This window comes from Mycteria americana, chromosome 1 (genome assembly GCF_035582795.1).
Source record: "Mycteria americana isolate JAX WOST 10 ecotype Jacksonville Zoo and Gardens chromosome 1, USCA_MyAme_1.0, whole genome shotgun sequence".
NCBI classification, from domain to species: Eukaryota; Metazoa; Chordata; class Aves; order Ciconiiformes; family Ciconiidae; genus Mycteria; species Mycteria americana.
In genome coordinates, this window is record NC_134365.1 from 8496611 (window position 1) to 8521234 (window position 24624).

General features: G+C 44.3%; 1 protein-coding gene across 3 annotated transcripts in view; it reads right to left on the reverse strand.

Annotated features, from left to right (window-relative positions):
• FAM107B (family with sequence similarity 107 member B) overlaps window positions 1-6436 on the reverse strand; it is a 65066-nt gene extending 58630 nt beyond the window's left edge. Inside the window, exons 1-2 of one of the 3 annotated variants that reach the window (XM_075488200.1) lie at window positions 5903-6102; window positions 3779-3904 (exon numbers count right to left, since the gene is read on the reverse strand). The gene's annotated coding sequence lies outside the window, so the exon portion shown is untranslated. Of the gene's footprint in view, window positions 1-3778; window positions 3905-5902; window positions 6103-6414 lie in introns of those variants that run through there. The other 2 variants (XM_075527444.1, XM_075527354.1) reach the window with 2 other exon arrangements.
• Window positions 6437-24624: the final 18188 nt, after the last annotated feature.

Here is a 24624-nt window from a genome sequence, read left to right on the forward strand (position 1 = left end):
ATCCTTAAGCGCTCTGCTCAGCCAGAGGTGCACTTCACCCATCTGACAGCATAAACTCCAGCTCCCCTGAAATCTTTTCAGCTTGTTTAGAAGCATCCAGCACAGGCACTGGCCTAGATTAGGAGTGCAGTTATGCACACACGAATGGTCTTGACCCACTTCTCGTCACATCGTCTTGACTACTCAGAGCTGTGAACTTTGTTTTATTATTAGCAGCAGAACAAAAGCCTGTGTATATACATGAGGTCTCATGAATGCCCATTCACTGTACAGGCAAGGAATGAAAAGAATCATTCTATTATTTCCCATCATCATCCTCCTCTCGCCAACCCACCAAAAGACCCACTGAATGCCATCGCTATTGAAATACCTCTGACTGGCAGTGTTTGGCTCCCATTCAGAGCAGATGCCACCAGACCTGGTGAGTTAGCTAGCACCAGCTGGCACAAGCATGGTGAACTAAACGCCCTTCTAAGACGGGCAGGAGAATTCTTAATATTCATGTAAGCAAAAGCAGCTTAATGTGGGTTTCCCCTCTACACAATAACAAACAGTTGCAAGACTCAGTTTCCCCTCCCTAAAATATACTATACTGCAAAGCAGAGGGACTGCTTCAACCAAAGTCAAACATGAGGGCAGTTTCTCCTTCAGAAGCATCTGTGGGTTTTAGCTCTCCAGCTTACAGGAAAGGTGAAAAATTCCTGGGTACAAGGCAAAAAATAAGACCCATCCCACCACAACAAGCAGCAAGGTTGCTGTCCAGGACAGTAAAGCACCCCTTATAGCAAGAGCACATTTCATGCCTAATCATCGTAAAGATAGTTCTCTACAGGACTCTAATGCAGCTCATACAGAGGGGCAGCAAATGTAAGAGGCTGAGATTTGTTAAAGGACAGAACAGGTTTTACAGTTCATCCTGCAGGCACATACACTGCCTGAAACTGCAGTATAAATGTAAAAATAAAGAAATTGATCTCATCTAAAAGAAAGAAATTTGCCCCACTGTTCCTAAATGACTGCACTATTCCCCTCTTTGAAGAAGAGCACGTATTTGCACAAGAGGCAACCTTCTGGCTTCATGTTGCCAAAGAAATTTTAAAAATGTAAGCAAATCCAGGAGTTTTGCTTCTAGGATAAATAAAGCAAAGTAAGGCAAAGGTTATTCCATTTGTGCTCCCTGCTCTCACCATGAAACTAGGATCCTTGTCCCATCTAAGCAAGCTGATGACCTGCTGAAGACTAAATGCAAGCCAGACTAGATCTATACTAGAAAGCAAACTGCTACAAGCCACCACAAACCCTGCCCTTTCAGCTATAGACCCAGGCTAAAAAAATAGAGTAACTACTGATTTCAAATGTTATTTTGAAGTGTGATACAGACCAGTGGACAGAGCATTGCACACAACTGCTCCAAAATCTTTGTGGCTTATTCTTTTATAGACACAACTTGGAAACACTGCTCTCCCACCTGTGAGTTTCCTACCCTTCATTGCACAAAACTTAGAGCGTTGGCCTAAACACAAGAAGTAGGCTGCCAGCTCGAAACATGTTTTGAAACTAAAGTTAAACCTATGACAGACTTTGCAATTATAACAGTCAACCACCAAACACAGTGCTGTAAGGAAAAGTGTTACTTCAGACTTCAGTTTTCCCAGTGTGATGAAACATGGAGGTAGCAGGTACCCCCCGGTGTTTTCAAGCTATGTAGAAAGGGGAAGAAAAGGTTCTGTTTGACCACATCCTTCCTTTTCTTGCAGACACCAGTGCTCCCTGCTCACATAATCCCTCTAAGATTTCTGCCACAAGAGAATTGCCACACGCAGCTCCCCACTGTCGTGCGACACACGCAGCCCTTCACACCAAAGCCCTGAAGCGGAAGAGCAGCCAGGCGAGAACAGCAGCTACGTGTCTGTACATAGCAGAAGTAACAGCAGCCACCCCTTTAGAAACCACCTTTAAAAAGAATCACGAGCCTGGTCTCTCAGGGTGGGGACCTGCACTTGCATCACCTCACCCAGCTGCTGGGGTCACAGAGGTAGTCCTGGTCTCACCATGAACCCTCCTGGCTCCGCACAACCTTCTCTTCCCTTCTGCTGGCCGACATGGAACTGTACAACGGGCCAGACAAAGGACCTCTCCAAAGGTCCATCCAGAGACCCATCTCTAAAAACAGGACCCACTATTTAAAGGCAGGTGTAGAAAGGAGAAGAAAAATGTCCCTTACTGTTTTTTCTCTCTCCTATGTGTGCTGAATGTCTTTGTTTAAGCACTTATCATTACAAACCCCTCCTGTTTTTCATAGTCTAACAATGACCAACAGGCATGGTGTTGGGGGAAGAGTAGTCGACCACTCATTGCATCACAGCCAAGTAACCCAACTGATTTTCATACTGTGCCTCTTCTCTTCGCTCTTTTCTTCTCCTGCTCCTTCGTGCGGGGGAATTTCTTTCAACGCTAACCAATAGTTCAGGAGACGTGAGTTCAAGTTCTTGCACCACTACACAGTTCCTGGCCGACATGACGACACAGTTCCTGTGTAGTCATGGACGACCCATTTACTTTCTTGTACTTGTATTCCCCATCAGCAAAGGGTAGGTCTCTTCCCCACAGTGGGAAGACACAGCACCTTTCCACTTCAGCACAGTTTTGAGAGCATTAATATAAACGAAGCACACACAGAGATAAGCCTGACAAGAACATGCAAGATGTAGAAAGAGGAAGTATCACTGAGAAATGTAGTTCTAGCCAGACAATGTATCCTTCTCCTAAAAGATGTTTTTCCTATCAAATTTGCACCTCTATGTTCATGTTAGCATGTGACCAATTCCCTTTCCACTGCTGAATCCTTCCATTGGATTATGTTAAACATCAAAACCCCAATTTACATGCTCTTTAAGTAAATACAGAAGAGCTGCAAGCTCTTTGCAACATCTATGTTAAGCTGCAAACCGTACTTCCACTGATACTCAAGGACACGCTAGGTTTGGCCAAACCAGAATAAACTTCAGACTGGTCACTGAACTGAAGAAGCATTAAGCACATTTTTTCCCCTCTGAATTTAGACAGTGCATGGATCTTGCTCTTTGATGCCTGCTTTTTCCAAAAGTGTCAGAACGGTATTAGCTGTGAGTTATGTCTGATATGCTCTTTTTGTGTACTCATGAGATGCAAATAGATCCTAAGTTGCAGAGCACAAAGATGTCAGATACAAAACCAGCTCAGCAGAGACTCTGCAAAGCTAAGCATTGAAATTTGCTCTGTTTAAAACTACCACAGTGCCAGAACAGCCTTAGAGTTGGCCACGTGTATTTAATACTGTTAACTGCGTACAAAGACAACATAGTTCTATTCAATAAAATCTTATTTTTGAAACTTTGATGGAGCCAGAGTTCTGTTAAAGCTGGTTAAACAATTCCACTCTTCTTTCCACAGTTAGTAAACAAGAGTATTTGCTTCTATCTTTCCCAATTTTTCTTCTGCTCCCATTTTTAGATGATTTTCCTGTCCTTACTGGTGTTATGAAGGGGTGTACTCAAAACCAGTTGTTTCTCAATGTCACAAGTATGGCACTGTGTCAAAACTCAGTGACTACCCCACCCCGGTCTACTCACTCAGTCCCTCTCAGGCGCGGCTGTTTCACTACGTGACTGTCAAACAATCTGCCACTTCAGCAAATGCAGTGGCCATGGCCACCGCACAAATCAGCTTGTAAAGAAGACACGTGTGCATGTGCGAGAAAGATCTCCAAACTGCAGCTGCCACACAGCTCTTCACTTACCTAGTGGTGCAGTGGTGTTGTAGGGGCGGTTCAACACAGTTAGTCTCAAAACCTTTAAATGCTCAAGGGTGAGCTGGAGTTCAGAGAAACTTCTTAATTTTGAAGGGAGAAAAAAAGATGCCAAGACTGAAAAAGAAGAAAGAGAATAAATTAAGGGATATAAGATCTGAAGCAGAAAGGAGAAAGCAAGTGGGAAAGTATTTAGAGGACCTGATGAGATGACTCTCCCACCTCTACACCTTACTTGCAGGAAGCATCAGCATAGCATTTTAATTAACAATACTTAAGTGCTGGAGGCAAAATAGCAACATTACTCTTGAGCATTTTGGACTCTGAAAAACAGAAGTGACACTTCACCTGCCAAAATCATCCCTGGCAAAACTCCACTGACATCAGTGGAACTACACCAAGCATGAAATTGGCCCATAGTTGCTTTAAGACAATAAAGGCTTTGTTTTAGGAAGTATGGGGCATTTGTGGTTCTTTTTAATAAAGCCCAGTAAACAATTGTTTATTGTCCCTGAGCAAATATCGCTGACAATAAGCAAGCAGCTATCACATTCATAGTACATGCTCTCTGTCCATATATTGCTAGGAAAACAACCATCAATAAAGCAAGAGGTTCTCAGCATCCTGTTCGTACCACAGGGAGATTAAAGAAAGTTTAAATGCCTCTCAAATTGCCTACAAGATCCACAAGCAATTATTCCCACTTTTAACAATGTTATTCCATGCTCCTACTTCTCTGCCAAGTCAATGAAAGTTAAATATCCTCATTGGTGCTACAGGATTTAGCGCACACATATACGTACCACAACGCAGAACAGCACCACTGCCAGAGAGTTATTCAACAATACTCCCACCACGAACTATACACAGCGACCACATTATGCTCACACAGAAGCATCTTTTCCTCATTTTGTCGCATTTTTGTTTGACTATGCAAATTCTCAATGAAACCCAAGAACTTCACATGTTCCTGCCTCTCTGTCGAGTTTGCTACAAGCATGCCCTGAACTTACAGGACCAGACTCTGCTCCAACGCCAGCCACAGCCACACACTGCATTTGCACAGTACCGACATATGCCAGAACTCATTACACTATGAAAAAAAAAAAAAAATCAAACGGAAGAAGCAAACAAGTAGTTAAATTACACAGAGCTCCTGCATTGCACCCCTGCCCCTTGTGAACCCCCAAAAGACATTTATCCATGCAGTTACCCTGGCCAGCTTCACTGCCTTTCAACCCAACGTGTAGGAAAATCTGGACATTTGGACTCTCGGGGCCCTTGAGGGAAACTTTAACAGAACCGCACTGGGAGGAATGGAAGCACAGGGAGACAGCACAAGTCCTCGGGACTTGCCGCGCTCCCAGCTTTTACTTTTTTTAAAGATTTGTAAGGAAACAGCCGCCCTCCACACTTTGCACATGTGAAGTTCAGCTACTCTGAATTCCCATTTAACAGGGCAGAACATACAGGAAATAAAATATTGATATTTTTTTAATTGCTTTTCCTTTTCCACCTCTTCTTCCTATCCAACACCACACGCCCCCGGCCCCACCAGGCTGCAGCCCACAGACCCCACGGGGCCGTTGGGGTGCCCCGACCGCAGCAAAAAAGTCACCAGATAATAAAAGTTGCCTCACGGGCAAGCCAAAACTCCCCGCCGGCTACTCAGCCTCGGCGAACCAGGGGGGAACCCGCGAAGCCGCTAACGGCTCGGCCGCGGGGGTCGGCGGGCGCCCGGCCGGCGGGACCGGCAGCTCCCTTGCTGCTCCCCACAGCCCCCCCGGGCACCCTTCTACTTCACCCCCACTTTTTGTTTTTTTTTTTCTTCAGAGCCACGATTAACTCGCCGGGTTTCCCGTCACGAATGAAGGAGCAGAGATGGGGCTCTCTCGCATGCGGGAGCCCCACGGCCCGGGGGTGCCATCGCCTCCCGCCCCGCACAGCCCTCCCGCCAGCGGCACCCCGACAGCTTGGGGAGGGAGTGCGGCGATGGGACCCCCCCTCCCTCACGCCGCGGACCCTCACGGGGAGCCGCCATCCCTCAGCCACCCCCGGCTGTCCCGTCCCACCCCGCCACCGCCGCGCCTTTGTGTGAGGAGACACAAAACCTACCTCGCCGGGGCGGCTCTCCCCGCCCGGCAGCGCGGGGGACGAGGGCAGGGAGACCCCGAGGCGCCCGGCGGGAGGAGGGAGAGGAGGAGGGAGGCCGGCAGCCGCCCGCTCGCTCGCTCACTGACTGACTGACTGACTGACTGACTGCCCGCCGGCACGGCCCCGCCACACGCGCGGAGCCGGCCCGGCCTCGCCTGAGGGGAGCGGCGGGGCGGGCCGGGGGCGGGCCCGCCGCTGAGTCACCGCCGAGGCCGCCCGGCCGCCTCCTTTGTTGTCAGGCGTGGAAAAATCCGGGGTGGGGGGGCCTGGCTGGGTGGAAATCCCGAGGGAAAGGGGGGAGGCGGAGGTGAGCGCCGTGGAGCCCTGCCTGCTCGGGGCGCGGGGAGGGCGGCGGGGGGCTGCAGCCGGGCCCAGGCCGGCCCCCCCCGGGAAGGACAACACGCGTGGGGTGCCCACCGGCGGTTTTCAAAGGCCTGCCGAGGCCGTTGGTCCTCTTGAGTGGCCCCACTCACCTGCAAGAGCCACCCCTCCCTTCGTGGAAGAGGGATCTCCCAGCTGTGCCTTCCTTTAACTTCCCCCGCGTGGTTTCTTCTCCCTTTCCGTGGCCTGGAGCCCTGTCCCCTGGGGATATTTCCACCGGTCACTCCGTAGGAGTTACGGTCCCCTCTCTGCGAGCGGTCCCATCCAAGTAAGAGCCCAAGAAATCATGGCCAGCCAGCCAAAAGGTGCCTCAGCTTGCCCCAAAATCTGTTTCGTAGCGAGTAATGAGCGATGGAGACATGACAGAGAGCCTGGGACACAACATAGTGTGCACAGACTTTGGCAATGAACCCAAAAAAAGAAAGACCTTTGGGGATGAAATGTGTATTTATACATTGGTGTACATACTTGGATTGAATCGATTTCTTTTGTATATTTATCACTAGGATTATGTGGCGTTTCTTCAGAGCAGATGACTTGAATCACAGCAAAGTGACAGAAGCAACTTGAGTCATCCCAGGGATGGAAAGCTTCAGACTGATTTGAGGAGCTCAGTAACTTGAGCTGAGCATGCAGCGTCGCTTGGGCTGTGGAGACAGACCCTTCCCCTCCAAACCCCCCCCCCAACCGCAAGAAGTCCCTGCCAGAAGGGTATTGGGTGCTCAGTAGATGGTGCTGTTTCCACCGAATCTGTCCTAAATAACCCACTGCCCCAGCATGGTAAGGGGAGTGAGTGGGTAAGGAGAAATATGTTTTCTGTGGGGCACGGCTGAAATCCGGGGTACTGGTACATACTAAAAGACTGCTCAGGTCCTTGTGTGCGGCTGTTCTTTCACTAGGATAAAAAGGCAGCCTGGGTGAAACGTATCGAATGGATGAAATCCAGAGCATGGGTGGCCACTGTCAGTTCTGGTTCAATTTGAGTCTGTTGCCGAGCACCAACATATGCAATCAGAGCTACGCTGTGAACAACTGAAATGTTATAAAATACTACATGCTCCTCGAGAAGTCACTTGCGGCCTGACAAGTTGGACACCCATTTGTGTTGTCCATGTTCACAGTGTCAGCCCTGGTTATGGCCAGCCTCATTCCCCAGATGCCCTTTCCTTCATAGGAGTGTTCTGAGATATAGTTGTTCTGTATGTGGAGCCCACGGCTACTGTATGGAGAAAAACGTCATAAAAATTGATTTTTTTTTTTATTAAATGCAGTACAATGATGTGCCTAGATGAATGAGGGAGTATAAATATCGAATAGTTCCCTGTTCTGTGAGCAACCCTCCGTCTGAAGCATGGGAGGGGGAAATGATGTATGACCAGGGAATTGCAAACAGCAAGGAAAGAAAATGAACTGCAAGGCCAGCTGGAATGCTGGGTTTCCCTATCTTGCATTCTTGACCTTACAGACCTCTCCATATCATTTCTGTATGTAAGCATTAACCATTCATATTCTAAAGACACTTGGTAGTCCTGATCAAGTTTTTATCTCCGTTGCCTTAGACACTGCACAGGCAGTTGTCCCTGCTCTGAAATCTGACACTTTACATCAGTGTTTCCCAACCCTTTCTCAGCTCAGACAGCTATTTTGCTGTGATATGTCCCGTCTCCCTAGCAGATCCTGTACATCCACACCTTTGAATGGAATGTAACACTTTGCTGAAGCTACCAAAAATTTCTGGGTATCTTGCCACGGCTTGTCAAACGAACACAGGCATTTTTTATGGTGATTGCTACTTTGTTCCAGTGTTACATTCAGTTTAAGTGTGTGGTTATGTGGTATCGTTGGCTATACCAGGTGCAGATTTAGCAAAGTCCCTCCCCACACATAGTATCAGCTTGTGCTCCATGTAATGCTGTGCAACCCCTAAACTACCATGGTTGTTTCCAGACTTGAAAACTATTGCTGGACATCAGCGAGAAAGAGGAAGATTTGGGAGAGAGGCAGAAAGTTGAAAGGACTCGCCAAGAACACATCTGAGGACCAGTGATGGCTGAGATCAACCTGTTATCCTAGAGTTTTACTTCCTTACTCAGTGCTTCATACAAGACAGTGGTCAAATGATAGCTCTGAGTCAAACATCTCACAAGTAATTTAAGGGATAGCCTGTGTCATTGGGTTGCCTGGTTTTGGTGCAAGAGCCATTATGTACCCCAAACCCCTGGCTGGGGAGAGAGTGAGTCAGTCCAGCTCAGCTCCAGCCTGTAAGTGAGGAATAGGAACACATGAGGAGTCAGTATTGTCTCCCATCTGTGAGCCACTCAGGTTCCTGGTGTTCCCCTTCCTTCTTTAAGGCACATCATTTGTGCCTCATGCCTCTTGACCACATGAAAATTACAGTGTGTGGTTCATGCGATACAGAAATTTGGCCACAACTCCATTTCACTCATGACAAGCCTTCTTCCTCCAGCACTGTGGGTACTGAAACTCCAGAAAGCGCTCGAGAAGGCCTCAGGGATCTCTCTAGATGAAAGATATAAGTGTAAGACATTACTATTTTATTTTAAATAAAAAGCAGTGTATTGGAATCCAAACCATGAATAAACTGGCTGCACTTTAGAACAACCCTCAGACAGAATGATGCACTGGAAATACTTAACAAGATAAATCCATTTTTTATTAACACTATAGCCAAAACTATATAGTCATTCTATTGTATAAGTGTCATGGGACGTATGTAGTATGTAGTTTGGCATTTTGGTATCTTATGAATCAAGTAATATGTATTTTAATTGCCTGCTGGTGTTTGTATTTCTTTTCAGTCAAACTGCAGAATTAAAAGCAAAAGCATCCTTTAATTACTTGAGGTGTCCTCTTTGTGGGGTAGAGAATTGCATTTTACTCCATCCCTGCACCATACCTGGCCTTTAAGTGTTACCATAATATAACCTTAAATAATAATAATAACAATTTCACTGTGGCAGAAACAAAGTGGAGTAGAGAGTCAGCTGCTGTGGGATTCCCCTTGCTTAATTTTAGCTGTCTGAAAGCAGACGTCTCATCTAAGCAGGTCACGTAGGCCTGGGGAGAGGTAGGTACCTCCAGAGGGAGATTCATGCCTCCTACCTTAGGTGTCTATATTAGAATTGGATTAATTGCTTCTGGAAGTGCTTCTGATGGTTATACAAGGCAGCAGCCTGACAAGCTTCAGCTAGATACCTTCCTCAGAAATTCTTTAGCTGTGTGTAATTCCTTTACCCAAAGTGGCAAAATGCCTCCCCATTACCTGCTCCCATTTGTAAACAAGAGATGAGTGCTGCCTATATACCAGTATTTTTATTCTATATAACATGGAGAAGCACTGACTTACATCATAGGGAATGTGGTCTTCTGTATTCCAATGTAGCCACTTTAAATGTTTTTTTCTAGATTTTTAATCAGTGTAAAGTAACTGGAATGCAGGTTGCTCTGAAGGTTTTTCCATACCATAAATCTGGAGAAACATCAGTTAAGTATCTGAAGAAACATCTGCTATGCACACAGATGTATACATATATATAGGAACTGAACAATATGACTTTTGAGTTTGCAAGGTTTTCTTTACACAAAGCCAGGGGCATAAAAGGGATTTCCTCCAAGTTTTCCTGTGTATTAATAATGAAGATCAGGATGCCACCTTTGTTTCCTCCCCTTCTGAGCATACAGTGGAAGGAAATGGTTCTGGATCCAATCACAAAGAGCAGTGGAAAAAACCAGACTACACTCCACGCTGGCACTCAGAAGTTTAATTATCCGGCATGCTGCATCTTTATGGAAGAAGGAGACAGATAAATCCCATATGTTAATAATTGGACCCCTGTGGCTGACCTTTGGCTCGAATATTCCATACTGTGATTAATGTTGCACAGTTGGATCCAAAACATGCTCATTCCCCCGACTGCAGAAAAAAGGGGGATTTAATTTACCTTCCAACAGCAGAATTTCATTTGATCACCCTTTTGGAGACTGATTTTATCCCTGCCTGTAGGCTGGCCTCTGAAGAGCTGTTCTGCTCAGCTAGGACTCTTAAGACCCAGCTTCTCGTATTGCCTCCACTACTGGCTCACTAGGCAACCTGAAATAAGTAATTTTGCCTCAGTTTCTGGTCCAGTAGAACAGCAAAAATAACTGTGACTTCCTTGCTGAAATTTGCAGATAGAAGACACTAAACAAGGTTCATGTTCAGACAAAACTAGATATTGACCTCTAGAATCTAGAGGTCTCACAAGATCAGGTCAGAAAATCATAGCTGCACTTGGATCATGGTTTTCTGGCCACCTTCTCCTTTAATCTTGCATTTCTTATATGCCATAGATTGTGTTTGCCTTCTCATGTCATTGTAGTAACCTTACATCATTCTAATAACATAAACCGTACCACTGGCCCTGGCATACATAGAGAAGCAGGCATGAAGATTTCTGAGCCTATGTGTCAGTTTGATCCTGAAGGACAAAGGATCTGTGGACATGATACACATCCCACATATTACAAATACACAGTGCATAGCACTCCATGGCACTTTTCTGGGGAAATCAGATCCTCAAACATATGGTAATAGACGGGCTCAGAGTTGTAATGCAGAACATTTTAACAGACTCAAACAACATGTCGCTGGCATCTGCTATAGGGTTAAAGCCTTGAGGTGCTGCGATTAATAATACCAGAATTCCTCCCCATTTGACTTCTCTAGAGCCAGGTCTGACACAGAAAGCCTCATCCGTAGCTAATTAAAGCCATTGCTAAAATTGCCACAGCCCTCAAGTGAGTTTAGACTGAGCCCTCATTTCTGCCTTCCTCCTAGATGAGATGAAGCAGCAAAGCCTGATGAAGGCTTGGAAAGTGCTCCTGCTCCCATGGAGATCACAAGGAATTTTGCTTGGACTGGACCTATAAAGACATGCTTAGTTGTCTTCCCAGAGATGACACAGAAAAGTCTATAAAAATACAGCTGTAATAGCTGGAGATGCAGAAAAACGTGAGATGAGGCCTCTGAGGAGGTCTGTCCCTACCTCCAGCCAGGACACATCTGGACTGTTGTGCAGGCTGGGCAAATTTTTCCATTTCCAAGCTGTTTTATTTACCAAAGATGACAGGCTGTTAGCAGACTGTACTTAGGGTGGCCTTATGGCAACTGGAGCAGACAATCTTGTATCATTTCCCACTAAAGCAAATAATCAAGTGCTCTTTCCCCCATGAAAGGAAAGACAGACAGATACTCTCTGTGCTCTGAACCGTCAAGTACATGCAAATTGCAAGTAGCAAGTAGCTTTTTTCTGTCTTTCATGTAGTAAGATTACACTCCAAAGACTTTCCATGGGCCACATACACGCTTGCAGAGGAACATGCACATGGATTGAGACTTTACAGCATCTTCCATCACAGGATCTCAAAGTACTGGTTAAACCTAACAATGGTAAGAAATCAATAACAATGCCATTTCCAGGATGTCTATCACCAGAATATATAAGCATGTCTAATTTAGAGATGAAAAACTACAGATTTTCATTTTCTGACAACTGCCAACCCTAGTTGAAGTTAATGGGAACCTTAGAGATCACCACAACTGAAAATAAAGTGGAAAAAGAAAAAAAAACCCCACATCATACCTGCTGACATTTGACATCCAAAAGCAGAAAGCTTAACCTCTAGGTGTTGAGTTCCCTATATTTCTATGTGGGATTTCCTTTGCAGAAATCCATGAACATGGGTCATGCAGCGACTCTTGTGCAAGCTCAAAATCTCAGACCACCTGTGTAAGCTCTGCAAAATCAGTGGGTACATGCACAGCATGCCCAAATAGTTTTGAGTGTGTCCAAGTCCTCTTGCATGGGCAGATTAGCCCCACAACAGTTGCTGAGCACTGAGAAATCCTTAATATTAGCCGAGCTGCTCTGGTTTTCCATAAATTCCTAGAAAAACAGAAAAAGCCACAGGATGGCAGATGACTTAGAGAACTGGTAGAGTTGACAGAGACACCCAAGGCAACACACTGGGCTAGTAGCAATTCTGGGAACAGGAGTCGGAGCTCCTGGTTCTCACTATGCCAGTAACAGGTAGTGTTACTGGAGTGCATCGCCAGTAACTGGAGTGCATCGCCAGCCCAGAACTGGTTCAGGTCTGTGATCTGCATGTGACATCTCTGGCTGGCTCAGGCACGTCTTAGGCAGTCACACTGTGAAATTCTGCGTGTATTATCTCTGGCCCTGCATGCTACTAGGACTTCTGGGGTCATTCTTCCTGGGGAAGTTGTGCTAAAATAAGTACAAAGGCTCTCTGATTCTTTCTCAGTGAGTCATTCGTCATGGGAGTGCTTGTCTTGGTCTTCTAGACACATGGGGAAAACTGTGGGAAGAAACTGAAGAGACAACTGAAGAGAATCCCAGGGGAAAGCAGAGCCATAGCCTGCACTTCCAACCGTGGCTTCAAAGCCAGGTGACAGCATATTGTGTATGATCAAGAAGGAAAATATGGGGAACACTGTATTGGAGCCTTCAACAGTGGGTAGTGAAGGCACAGTGTGAGCACAATAGATCCATTTCGGCTTAATCAGCTGATGATCTCAGCTGAGTCTCTAGTCACCAATTCTAACGCACATAGCAACAAAGAGTAATGACAGCAACACGAGCAATTAACAGAAATACGTTTTCAACTTTTTTCCTGGTTTGCCACTGGAAATAAATCATTATTCCGTCCATAACTCTTCATTTTTATTGTCTACCCCCTGTGGTTTAGTAACCAGCTGGCATTCCTTATAAAGAAATCAGCAGGTTGATTGAGACTGTGGCTACTCTGAAGTCCTCTGAGGCTTTCTTATTGACTGACCATATCTTAGATAAGGTTGCCAGTAAATTATAGCTCTGCTTAAGAGCATCTGCCTCAGGGCTGCTCTCCCCTCATTATAAAACCTGATCTAATCCTGCATGTCTCTTCAATTATTGGAGAGTACAATTCAAGAAGTGGCTTCCCCAGTGAACGTGAAATGAGATAAACTATTCCTAAGTAGGGTAAACGTGAATACTCGAGAGTGAAGCTAAGCATTTCCAGGCCAGTCTCCTTCTGATTTCCATGTGGTTTTCAACAGAATAACATATCACCACTCCCGTGAATGTTGACTGTTATTTCACTACAAAAATGAGTTAAACATTGGATGTCCATACACCTGTCAGTAGAACTACTAGTAAATATTTCTGTCTGCAACCACGTGTGTGACAATTCAAGTGACAACCCTAGGAAAGGTATTGGGTAAGTCACTTGCTTTAGACTCCCCAGTCTGGCACAGAAAGCCTTGGGACATGCTTCGTCTCCATGCCAAGATATAAGAAAGACATTTCATTTACGAGATCAATGAATGTCAGAGAGCAAATGGAAAAGGAACAAGCTTATCTTAACATTTTTGAGTGTTAGGCAGATAAATTATGTCCTGGATTGCAGGATGCGTTCAACACATCAGTGCTGATGGAGATGAGTTAGTCTAGTTTATAGCTCCATGAACAAAAATATCTCATGCTGTGGAAGCATCCTACTGTACTGAATAAACGGTGAATAAAGGAGCCTGTTAGTGCTCAGATTGGGTCAGTACCTGCTCCAAGTTCCAGCAATTGAGGCATCACTTTCTGTGGCCTTCCACACACATCATAACACCAATGTCCAGCTTTGCAGGTCCTGCCTGAGCTCTGGCCTTTCTTGAACCTCGCCTTTTGTGAGCACCCTTTCACTGGAGAAAGCGTTAAGTTGCATACTGTCTTTATACAAATCTAGAAAGTATGGCTGAGCACTGGTAGATAGATGACTTTTATTTACAGCTTTGTATTTTCATCTGGATAAATAGGAAGAGACAGAAGGATTTATTTCATTAGGGGGCAAATGTGCATCTAGCAACTAAATTAATGGAACCTGTGAACGCAAGCTAAGGTTATATGGCAGTTTTGACTCAATGTAACGTTAATGACTTATTCTAATTGTGCATTAAAAACCCAGATTATGTTTATTCCACAGCATTTCTTTCTGCCTAAGGGAAGTTTATTACTCACCCAGCTCCAAATACAGAGTGAATTTTGCTGTGTCTGGTGGGAAGTGAACAAGCTGTCTCATTACTGCTATCATCTACGTGTGCTGTTCATTAGATCGTTAATTTGTGCCAAGGAGGGCAAGATACATTGGGATGTCAGATGCTAGAAGGAGGAGCACTCATCTGAGGACACGGTGGGACTACACGCAGATCATCCTTCCTCAACCTCAACCTGGGTTGCCAGCCCAAGGAAGCACTGTCTGTCCTGTGGACAGGCCTCATAGGATCCTCCTGGAAACCTCTTTTCTTGCACTTCCTTCTGATTGTTTATAGTATAAAGATGTAAAAAGACTGTAAGAGCGGCTGCAGTGTTCAGATTACTGAATACTGTTCAGGCTGCAGTTCAAATCTGTCTAGACCCATCTCTGGCAGTGAACAAAAGTAGATGCCCAGGGAATACTACAAGAAAAGGGCAAATGTACATGATACCCCAATCACAGCCTCCAGCCACCCACAGCTTCCTGGGCTGGATGTAGATTTCTACTAATTTCTACAAATAGATGTATATTTCTATAAATAACTTCCAATAGAACTTTTTCCCTTGAACCTGTCCAGCCTCCCATTAAATTCATATAAGATTTTGGCAATATCTTTTGGCAAGAAATTGCAAAGCTCAATAGCTTCTCATGGGAGAGGATACTATGCTACCACTGCTTAGAAATATGTTTTGTAAATGTTAATCACTAGCACTTAGTACAATCTTTCTTATAGGAAACATGATCCTACAATCAATGGAGGCAAACTTCTACAGGCTTCTCTGGTGCTGGATCTCAGCAATATGGTCTAACCCGAGCCCCCTCAAAATCAGCAAGATATTCTTAATTTTAGTTACGTCCACAATTCCTGACTGCGAGAAAAAATGATTCAAAGTCATGACTTAGTCAACGTGACGTTTAACCTCTCCTAAGTAGCCAGTATCCTTTAATGCAGTTCTGGCTTTGTAATACTGCTTCGGTTTCTAGCAGAATGCAAGAAAACGTTGATTTCATTTCAAAAAAGCTAGAGTGTTTCTTAAGGAAAGATGAAAGGATGAATGCTAATGAATGGTGAGTGGGACTGCCCCACTACAAACAATTATGGAAACAAATAGGTCCTATAAAAAGCTCTGTTCTCATTTACATGGCTACAGTGCTTATCTAGCTAAATTGGGGCCCCTTTTATTGAAGGATTTAAATCCAGATGATCTCCTTCTAATTCCCTCAAATTTATACCAGTTGTATTCTGGTTTTGATCAGCTATTTTCTACTGTGCTATTAACTAAGGCAGAGGTACCCTGTAAATACAGTACAGTTCAGTGAAGAGGACTCCCTAATTTATGTACTTACAGATAACTTCAATATTTCCCCGAACTAGACGTGCCACCATGACCCATATAGTCAATATGTGTTGCATTTGCATTCTTTTATAATGCAAGTCAGTTGTAGAGTTACGTACAAATAGACCTCAGGGGGCCCTTGCCTCCCAGCTGTATTAAGTAAATCCCCATAAGCACAAAGGAAGAAGAAAAGGAAACAAAAAGCTTCCTGCTAGCTTTTCCTGGAAGCATAGAAGTGAAATAATTCACTTTAGTGTCTTGTGGAAATAAATGGTAGTTAGAAAACATCAGAAATGAACCTTTACAAAAATACAGTCCTAGAAGTGAAATAGTAAACATCTTGCCTGTAGAGAAGAATGGAGTTTTCCCAGTGCATTCACTCACCATCACGGTCCCGCAGAAAGCACTGAATCTTCACTCAGACTAAATGTCCTTGTACTGTGGAAATCACAAGGGGAAAGTGCACCACTTGGATGGACATAGTTACAGGGGGGGGGGTTGGCAGTAATTTATATAAACTCCTCTGCCCTGTCTTACTGAGTTGCAAATATATGTCTTTATTGGTACACATACAATGCTCAAGCTGACTGTGATCTGATAAAAGGAGCTGTTTAGACATAATTTCTGGTTTTCTTGCAAAATATTTAAATGAAAACTTGAAAACAATTTTGTTTCAGTTTAAAATCAAACATTTTTGCAGGGTTTGTTCATGTATTAACCAAAACCCACATGCCTCCCTAAAACTTTTGACAAATATTTCCATGTAGTCTAAAAACCTGTTTCTGGAAAAAACTTCTTTTGGAGATAGCAATTCTTCTAAGAAAACTACTGTTAGACTTATGTTTATCCTGAGCAGACCCTGTAATGTGGGTGAGTCTCAGTTTGTTCTTCCTTGTGGGCATCTCATGGAGCCCTCCTATGCATTAAGCCCTGGACAAGTGGCATATCCACTGCCTTTAACACCAAGTCCTCCCCTGTGTGTATCTCATTATCTGTATTCCCTGGATTTAATGGCAGTGGAGGGATATATCATTCATGTCCTATGATGAGTGGTGTTTTTCCATATGTCCCTTCCAGAAAGAGACAGAATGGAAAATCAATGGGGGTTTTTTTGTTTGTGTATGTGTTACAGGATGGATTTTGGAGAGGGAAGCTCAGTAGTGTTTAGTCATGGCCCTTTGGTTTTGTCCACTGATTTCATTGTCCTGGTCTCACAGCATCCGGAGTCGAGACACACATTTTGTTAGTAATTAAGTGAATGGGAAAAGGCTGGCAAAAGTTTGGCCCATGGCACATTTTATTTCACAGACTGCTGAGATCAGGGGATCAGAGAGAGCAAGCTGAAGCTTACCATGTGTCACCAGCTCTCCTAGGACCTGGCATATCTTGCATACAAACATGATTTTACCAGTCCAAGCACTGAATCTAAAGCCCTGTTTGCATATGACAGCATATGCCAGATGAGTTTTGCTTTGCAAAATCCAAAGTAGGAATGACTGGGATGTAATCAAAAGTCTCTGACTGGGAAGCATTAGATAAATGGTTCTGGTTTCAATCCATCTCCTTTTTTAATCTTATTATTCAATGACTGCTTAGAGTCATCCCATGCTTATTTAAACTAAATACATAACCCAATTAAAACAATCCTGAGCTATTTAGATCTACAGAAGCAGACTAAATTTCAGTGCTTCTGACATTTTAGATCATTCAGACCTCCAGAGCATGAATATCTATATTGTCACTTTATCTTCTTTCATCTCACCCATCATTAATAAATTGCTCATATGGGTTAGGAGGTTGTCGTATTTCATATATGATGCAATAGTTCCAGTCAATTTCCTTAATAAATCAGCACCTAAAGAAATTACTGGATATTTAAATCCCCTGGTATGGCTCTATGTCCGACTACAGGATACAGGACTTAGGTCTGCAAATCCACTTGGGTCCCTGGGATCATGGGAATGTGCTGAAGTGATGGCAAGAAAGGACAGAGGAAAAGGGGTGAGCTGGAAGTTTTAGGTCCATCAGCACAACGGCTTTCCTAGCAGAGCTGGAGCCTTACCAAAGGCCTGATGGCTCTCTTGCTGTAAGAAACAATCTGCTAACTAGAGACTTCACAGTGGAAGGAAGCAAGGAGAAGGGGGTAGCTAGACTGAAACAATGAAATGCTTTTCTCATCAACTGTACTTAAACCCAGCTGCAAGCTGATCTGTTTGCTAGGAACCGGCAAGCAAGGTCTTTCCCGGGGATTCTCACAAGGTTGCGATTAAAAACAAGGAATGCTGAAGAAATTAAAGCGAGAACTTAACTAAAACAAGGGCAGGAAACTCATGGCAAACATAGAGCTCAGCAAATAACTCCAAGCAGATAATTTCTTCCATGGGTTTTGTACCATTTAAGTTCACAAACTGTTTGTGAACAGATTGCAAAATTAAAACAAGCAAACAAATGAGAAAACATTTATTCATTATTGGAATAATTGATATACAATATGTTACGAGTTAGAGATAATTCTTGGTCTCCAAATTGTATCAGCCAGGATTGTGTGACTGTCGTAATATGCACAGTGTAACTTTGTCACACGAATCAGATAGCTCTGCAGGACTTAAAACCAGCACAATTCATCTCAATGGTGAACTGAAAGCTTTGATGTATCAAAGACAGCAGAGGACCTAGTGGAGCTGGAGAAGGTACAGAGAAAGGCAGCTGAAGTCAAGGGGATGGAGAATCTGCCTTACAAGGAGAGATGGGAAAGGCTGGGACTCTTCAGTTTGGAGAAAAGGCAGTTGAGAAGGGATAAGACTGAGGTCTACCAGCTCACAAAGGTAGTGGGTAAGGTCAAAGAACAAAGTTATTGAACCATCCCTCAATATTATAACTAGTACAGCACCCCAAGAGCACCAGCTGCTTCTTGGAGGGATCCACGGAGCTGATGCACTGCTGCCAAGGGTGCTCTGCCCAAGGACACAACACCACCAGGGAAGGCAAGCAGGCCTCCCAGGTAAAACAGCAGTGGTGGAGAAAGACTTGCAACAGGACCATTGATCTGAGCATTCAGGCATTTCTTATGTCCTTAACCCATTTGGCGTGGGGTGCCCTTCACACAGGATAACTAACCTGTAAACAAAATGAGTCCAAGTTGTATAAACTTGCAGAGGTATGGAAGAACGTATGAATGACACCATCACAGATTTGCCCACCTTGATTTTGGTTTGACCCGTTCAGGTCAGATCCCCATCCCTGCTCATGTGCTTGGACTAGTACATGGATTCCTTGCTAGTCGTGCAGGAGCTGGGCTTCCCAATGTCAGAAATGCTATGAATTAAAAGTGGTAGCATGAGTAGAATTCTACTACTTTCATTAGTAGAATGAAAGAAACTCAAGAAGACAGTAAATCTGATTTAATTGCTGTATGCACAAAGGCTCAGCTATAGGACATCATTGTGCCCGTCTCTTTGGTCAGTAGCAGACATCAAGGGCAAGGAGTTCATTAATCAGCATGCAGCCCTCCACGCTGCGTTTTATCTTCTCAGTTTGCCTTCCTGCTTTCCTGCTTTCCTGACGTGGCTTTAAATTCCTCACGGTACCGGTGAAGCTACTTCTCTTTCTCACCCATGCCTTCTCTTTTCGCTCCCTGTGCCCTTTCACACTCCGAGTATGCATTTGAACCTGGCAGACGTGGCTCCCTGCTCTGCGACGGGGCCTTGACTTTTTTTCTTCCTTTTTTATTTTTTTGTCTTTTGCACCTGCAGATGATTGTGGGTGTGATTTTCTGTCATCAGTTATACAGGAGGGTAATTTGTGCCTCTCAGAGGGCTTAGCAAAACTGCAGGCACTGCTTCATTTGTGCCCAGTTCTGGAAAACAAAACGCACCTGCAATTATGTATCCATGGGTGCAAATTAAAAGGATAATGCTTAGACAAGATTGGGAATTTTGCAGTGAGGTGGCTTTTTGCTGGGAAACAAAGAAAACAAAACTGATCTACCTGAGCTGAGGTGTTTTTGTGGGAATGTTCACACCAGTTTCAACAATGATGGCATTTCTGGGAACAACCACACAAAGCGATAATCAGCTTTTCCCACCTCAGAACAGCAAGAACTCAGAATTCAGAGCGCTTACTTAAGACGTGGGTGCCAATGTCAAATCTCACTTTGCTTAATTCAGAACAAGTAATTGGTTCTGAGGTCTCACATCTCCAGTGCATGCCCTGCCTGCAAGGCTACCCATGACTCCTTCCCAATGCCTTTGACTGAAGTTGTCTCATCTAAAATATTGAGTCAACTCTAGGAAGTCTGGCTGACTCCACCTTAGGGCTCACAGGACTTATTAAGACTGAGGGTCACAGCTGGGTCTTCATTTAGACAGGGCGAAGTCCCAGATGGTGCGCACCCAAATCTTTCTGACAAGCCATAAATGACTGAGTTGAGGTTCCAGCTGATTGCCTCCCTCCCAGCATTGGCTTAGGACTTTGGAGGTATTCACACTGAGCAAAAAAGCTCCCAATGGTCGTCACATCTTGTGCAGTTACCTAAAAACATATTACCTTCAGGCAAAGCCCGGAGACCTGACTTCAGAAGAAACCCTTCAGACTGAAAATGGTATAAAACTTTTCAAACCCTAAACACATTATGCATCGCTCCATGCTTCCCACCTTCTTGAGGAGGAGCAAAAGAAAGCTTTGCTGGTGTTGGTTTCTCAAAATGCCTGTTAGTAACTATAAATAACCTTGTAATTCAGGCAGGCTTAGTCCAGATGGGTCTAGGTACTCCATGTGTATGCTGTGGGCCATATCTGCCTCATTTTTTCCAGTAGGAGGACACATGCATGCATTTTTCTCCATGTGAGACAGCAGTGCACGTCTTTTACAACCCGTTTCCTTCTACCTAGAAGACTGTAATCACATGAGAAGAAACCATCTGGTCTAGCCTCCAACAAATAGCCCTGGCCAGATGTAGTCAAAGGAAACTTGGTAGCGAAGCCATATGAAGAGGTGTCTGCGCCTCTACTCTGGGCTCCTGCTTCTCTTTCCATGCTGCAGTACAGCTGAGGTGTGGAGGTGAGGCCAAGGCAGGGAGCGAGACACGTCTCTCACAAAGTTTTGCTGATGCAGGTCCTTCATCATGGATGTCCTCTCTTAGATTTAAGAGTGCTACTCCACAGCCAGGACCAGGTACCAGAGCACTTTCCCCCACTGAAGCTGCAGATCAGTCCTGACCTATTTGTAAATACGGTGGTGAAAAGCTTCAGTGAAAAGAATGAGGAGTTTGGAAGGACTTTTTTTGTCGTAAGAACCTTTTACTTCTGAAGAACTAATCTGAACAGGATAAATCTTAACTCGGCCACTGCTGAGTCCTCTGAGCTCCATTGCTCAGTGACAGATGACATTTCTCCTCCAGCCTTGTCGAAAAAGAACAGCACTAAATAGAAGGTCTGTCTCATCCTGCTTCATTAGAACATAATGAGGCAAAATTACAGGGTTTGCTGGCACTGCTCAGCAATTCATCACCATGATTGTCCTCAAAGCCAGGAAAGAGAGCTACCAGCCCCTCCTGCAGCACCTGGCACTGGCTCGGGGTCCGTGCAGAAGATCCACTCAGGCTTTTCTAAGGGATCTGCCATCATGATAGCATCTGGCATACCAACAAAATCAGAAATAGCCCCAAAGGGACCGGGGGCAAACAGGGCAGATGTAGCAGCTGAAAGACACTGGAGCGGAGCTGCTCCGGCATTGCCATTCCTAAGGGCTGCAAGGGGCGTTAATGGGCCCCATGTGCTATAGGAATGCAAAGCTCTGCATGCGCCAGGAGATTTATGCTCTTGACACTGGGGGGACTTCCTGACTAAGAGCTAATTGCTTTGGACTGTGAGTGTCTCTGCTCCAAATTACTATAACTTTATTGAACATTAAACCTAAGGGAGCAGCAAAGCCAAAGACGGACGGTCGTCCTGTGTAAGATGCCACTGGTTTAACCTCCCATTTCTGAGGATGTGGAGCATGCAGTATTTTTGTTTAATGAAGTTCATATTTAGTTGTCATTTAAGTGTCATAGAAAGATAAGACTGGTCTCATTTTGGTTGTTTTCTAGTTTATGTCTTCAACATGGGCCAACAGTGAAGGTATGTGGAAGAACGTAGGAGCAGAGCAAAGCTGGACTGCTTTCCCAGTCCTCAACAAGCTATGGCTCATGCCGGGCCACAGGTGGTGTCTTTGTATTTTAGTAACCTTCAGTCATTTCAGTGATTTTTATGAATTTGTCCATTAACGAACTCATGTAAACTGCTGGCAGCCCAAACATCCCCCAGCTCAACTGAACATTACATGAAGAACCGTCTCCTTTCATTTGTCTTGTACCTGCTGTTTGCCAATCACTACACTTTCTACATGGTATTTAGGTGATTCTCTTCTTTTAGATGCAGGTTGTAGCATAGTTTAATTGACAGAATGATATACTTGAGACCGACAGAATGATATACTTGAGACCAGACTCAGAGATCCAACTGTCCCATTTTTTGTTCATCTCTGACTGCTGACCATCAAACCTGAAGTTGAGCTCCCCGTGGGGAAAGAATCAGTGCATTTGAAGGATCTGCTTGAGATGAGATCACCTGAAGACACAGACATTTAGTCATGAGCTCAATGGTCCAATAACTTTGCTTTTACCTGTGTAACCCATTGAGGCACTCAACAAAGGTTTGGATACTCAAACAGTGAGAGGAAACATGAAAGCACATAGAGGGACATACTGCAAAAGGAGAGGAAAACAGCTCTGCGAGGGGGAAGGTGAGTGGCTCTGAAAAGATCTGGAGAAGGCCCATGCACAGAGGTGCATGTCAATGGATGGAGATGTCAATGGGATGGAGGGAGAAAAAAAACCCATAACATTCAGTGATTTAGGTTGGTCTGCGCCCAGTTTGCAATAGTTTGATTTGAATGTGTATGCAGAATTAAGAAAATCACAGACCATAAGAATGCTGAAAACTGAGGAAAACAAGGTCCCTTTTGAAGGTATCCCTCCTCTCACCACCACATGATTAACAGAACCTTTATTCCCCAGCCCCGTATTAACACAGAATTGTCAGGCTCCACTGCGAACCTTGAATACTTCTAATTCATTCCTGTGGTTCCCTGAGCACCCAAACGAGACAGAAATTTAGTCAGTTAACTTATTTAGGAAGGCCTTCTCCTCTTTCCTGTACTGCTCACATTGCAGTATATTGCTGGCATTGTTTAAAGTATTACTGGCAAATAATATTGCTTTGTGCATTATAAATAGAAATCAGGCAGCAAATGAAATTAAATGTGGACTGAAAGGCACAAATTCCTGAGCAGAACAGTCTGTGTGTCTGACAGGAAATAGAAAAACTTTGTTAAGTTTGCCCATGATCAGCCTAATTTGATCTTGGATTTTTCTTTTTTTGAAATGTGGTATTACGTGTCTACAAAATGTAACAGCTGCTTGAAACCGAAAACAAAAACACCAATATAAGATCTCTCCAGGGCATCCCAAATTATTTAAAACTGAATTCATTTGAATTCTGCTTTTCCAGTGTTCCTGTGCAACAGATAACAGTAAACAGCAGGTTAAAAATATACAACATTAGGGTTGTACAGGCAAAAAATAACAGCAGGCATCTGTGAGGGACAGGTTAGCAACAAATCCCCGCTTTGGTTATAAATGCCTTTCATCCGTAAGAAAGATTGTGGTGATGTTCCAATTCCTTCAGCTACGTAAAACATCAACTATGCTGCAATCTAAGATGCCCTGCAGTGAGCTGGTGGGGAATCATCCCCATCTTTCAGGATTTTCACTTGCCATCAGGTTCTGTACTACTCAGGCATCTTCCACATAAAATATGAAGCAGATGTAAAAGTCCTCACTGAATTTCACAGAGTCTTCAGCTTATTTTTGTATATGTTGATTAATTTTATGGATTTTTTTAGTTTTGCTTCCAGTTGTAACTTTCACAAGAACATCGTGGACATTTTTGATGGCAGTTAGAGCGAAGAATGTCGAGTTTCCAACAGCGTCTATCATTTTCTGCTGGGGTAGCAAGGCCTTTTGGAAGATGAAGATTAATCTTCCCTGCTTCCTGGCTCCTAAAGATAGCATCCAGGCTCTCCCCTAACTGCACTGCAAGTTCATTTCACAGCTAAAAGCTCTCCATTAAGACTGATCTCTTTGTGCCCCTCCCTCGCTTCTTCCTCAGCTTGCTTCCTCTGTGGCATGTTAGAGAAAGATTTAGCCATCCTGACAGTTTCCATATCAATACTCAACATGAGTTGCAAGGATCCAGTCTGGTAGCTGCTAACTGGATGTTGCCTCTACAGGCATCCTTGGGGCTTTTTGTAAACCCAAAGTATCAAAAAATATTGGGTTAGAATCCAATAATTTTCAGTTTTCTATTGCAAACCTTGAAACATTTTCATTTTCTCAATGAGATTTACATCAGACGTTTCTTGGAAAATATCTTTCCCCCGAAAACACATTTTGGTTCTGGAGAAGCCCAGCTTTTCTCTCCAGTTCTGCTGGAAAAGCAGGAGGAACTGATGTCAGCTTTGCTCTGCTGGAAAAAGCTATTGCAAACTCTGCTAGGGGACGAAGGGCTGCATGTATCCCCAAAGCACAAGGAGAGGTACGTAGAGATCTGAGCTCTTCTTTAACTTGGCTGGACGTGAACCTGCCCTGATCTGAAAGCCAAGTGACTGAGCATTCCCAAACTCCTTGTCTTTGCAAGCCCAGTGCTCCTATTTTCCCACTTCGTGTAGCAAAGGAAGAGGCATTGGGTGCAGACACTCAGCATGGGTACGGCATTGAGGCACCGAAATTACAAAACAAGGACTGAATCATGCTTAGGGCTGCACTGAAGTCAAAAAGGATCC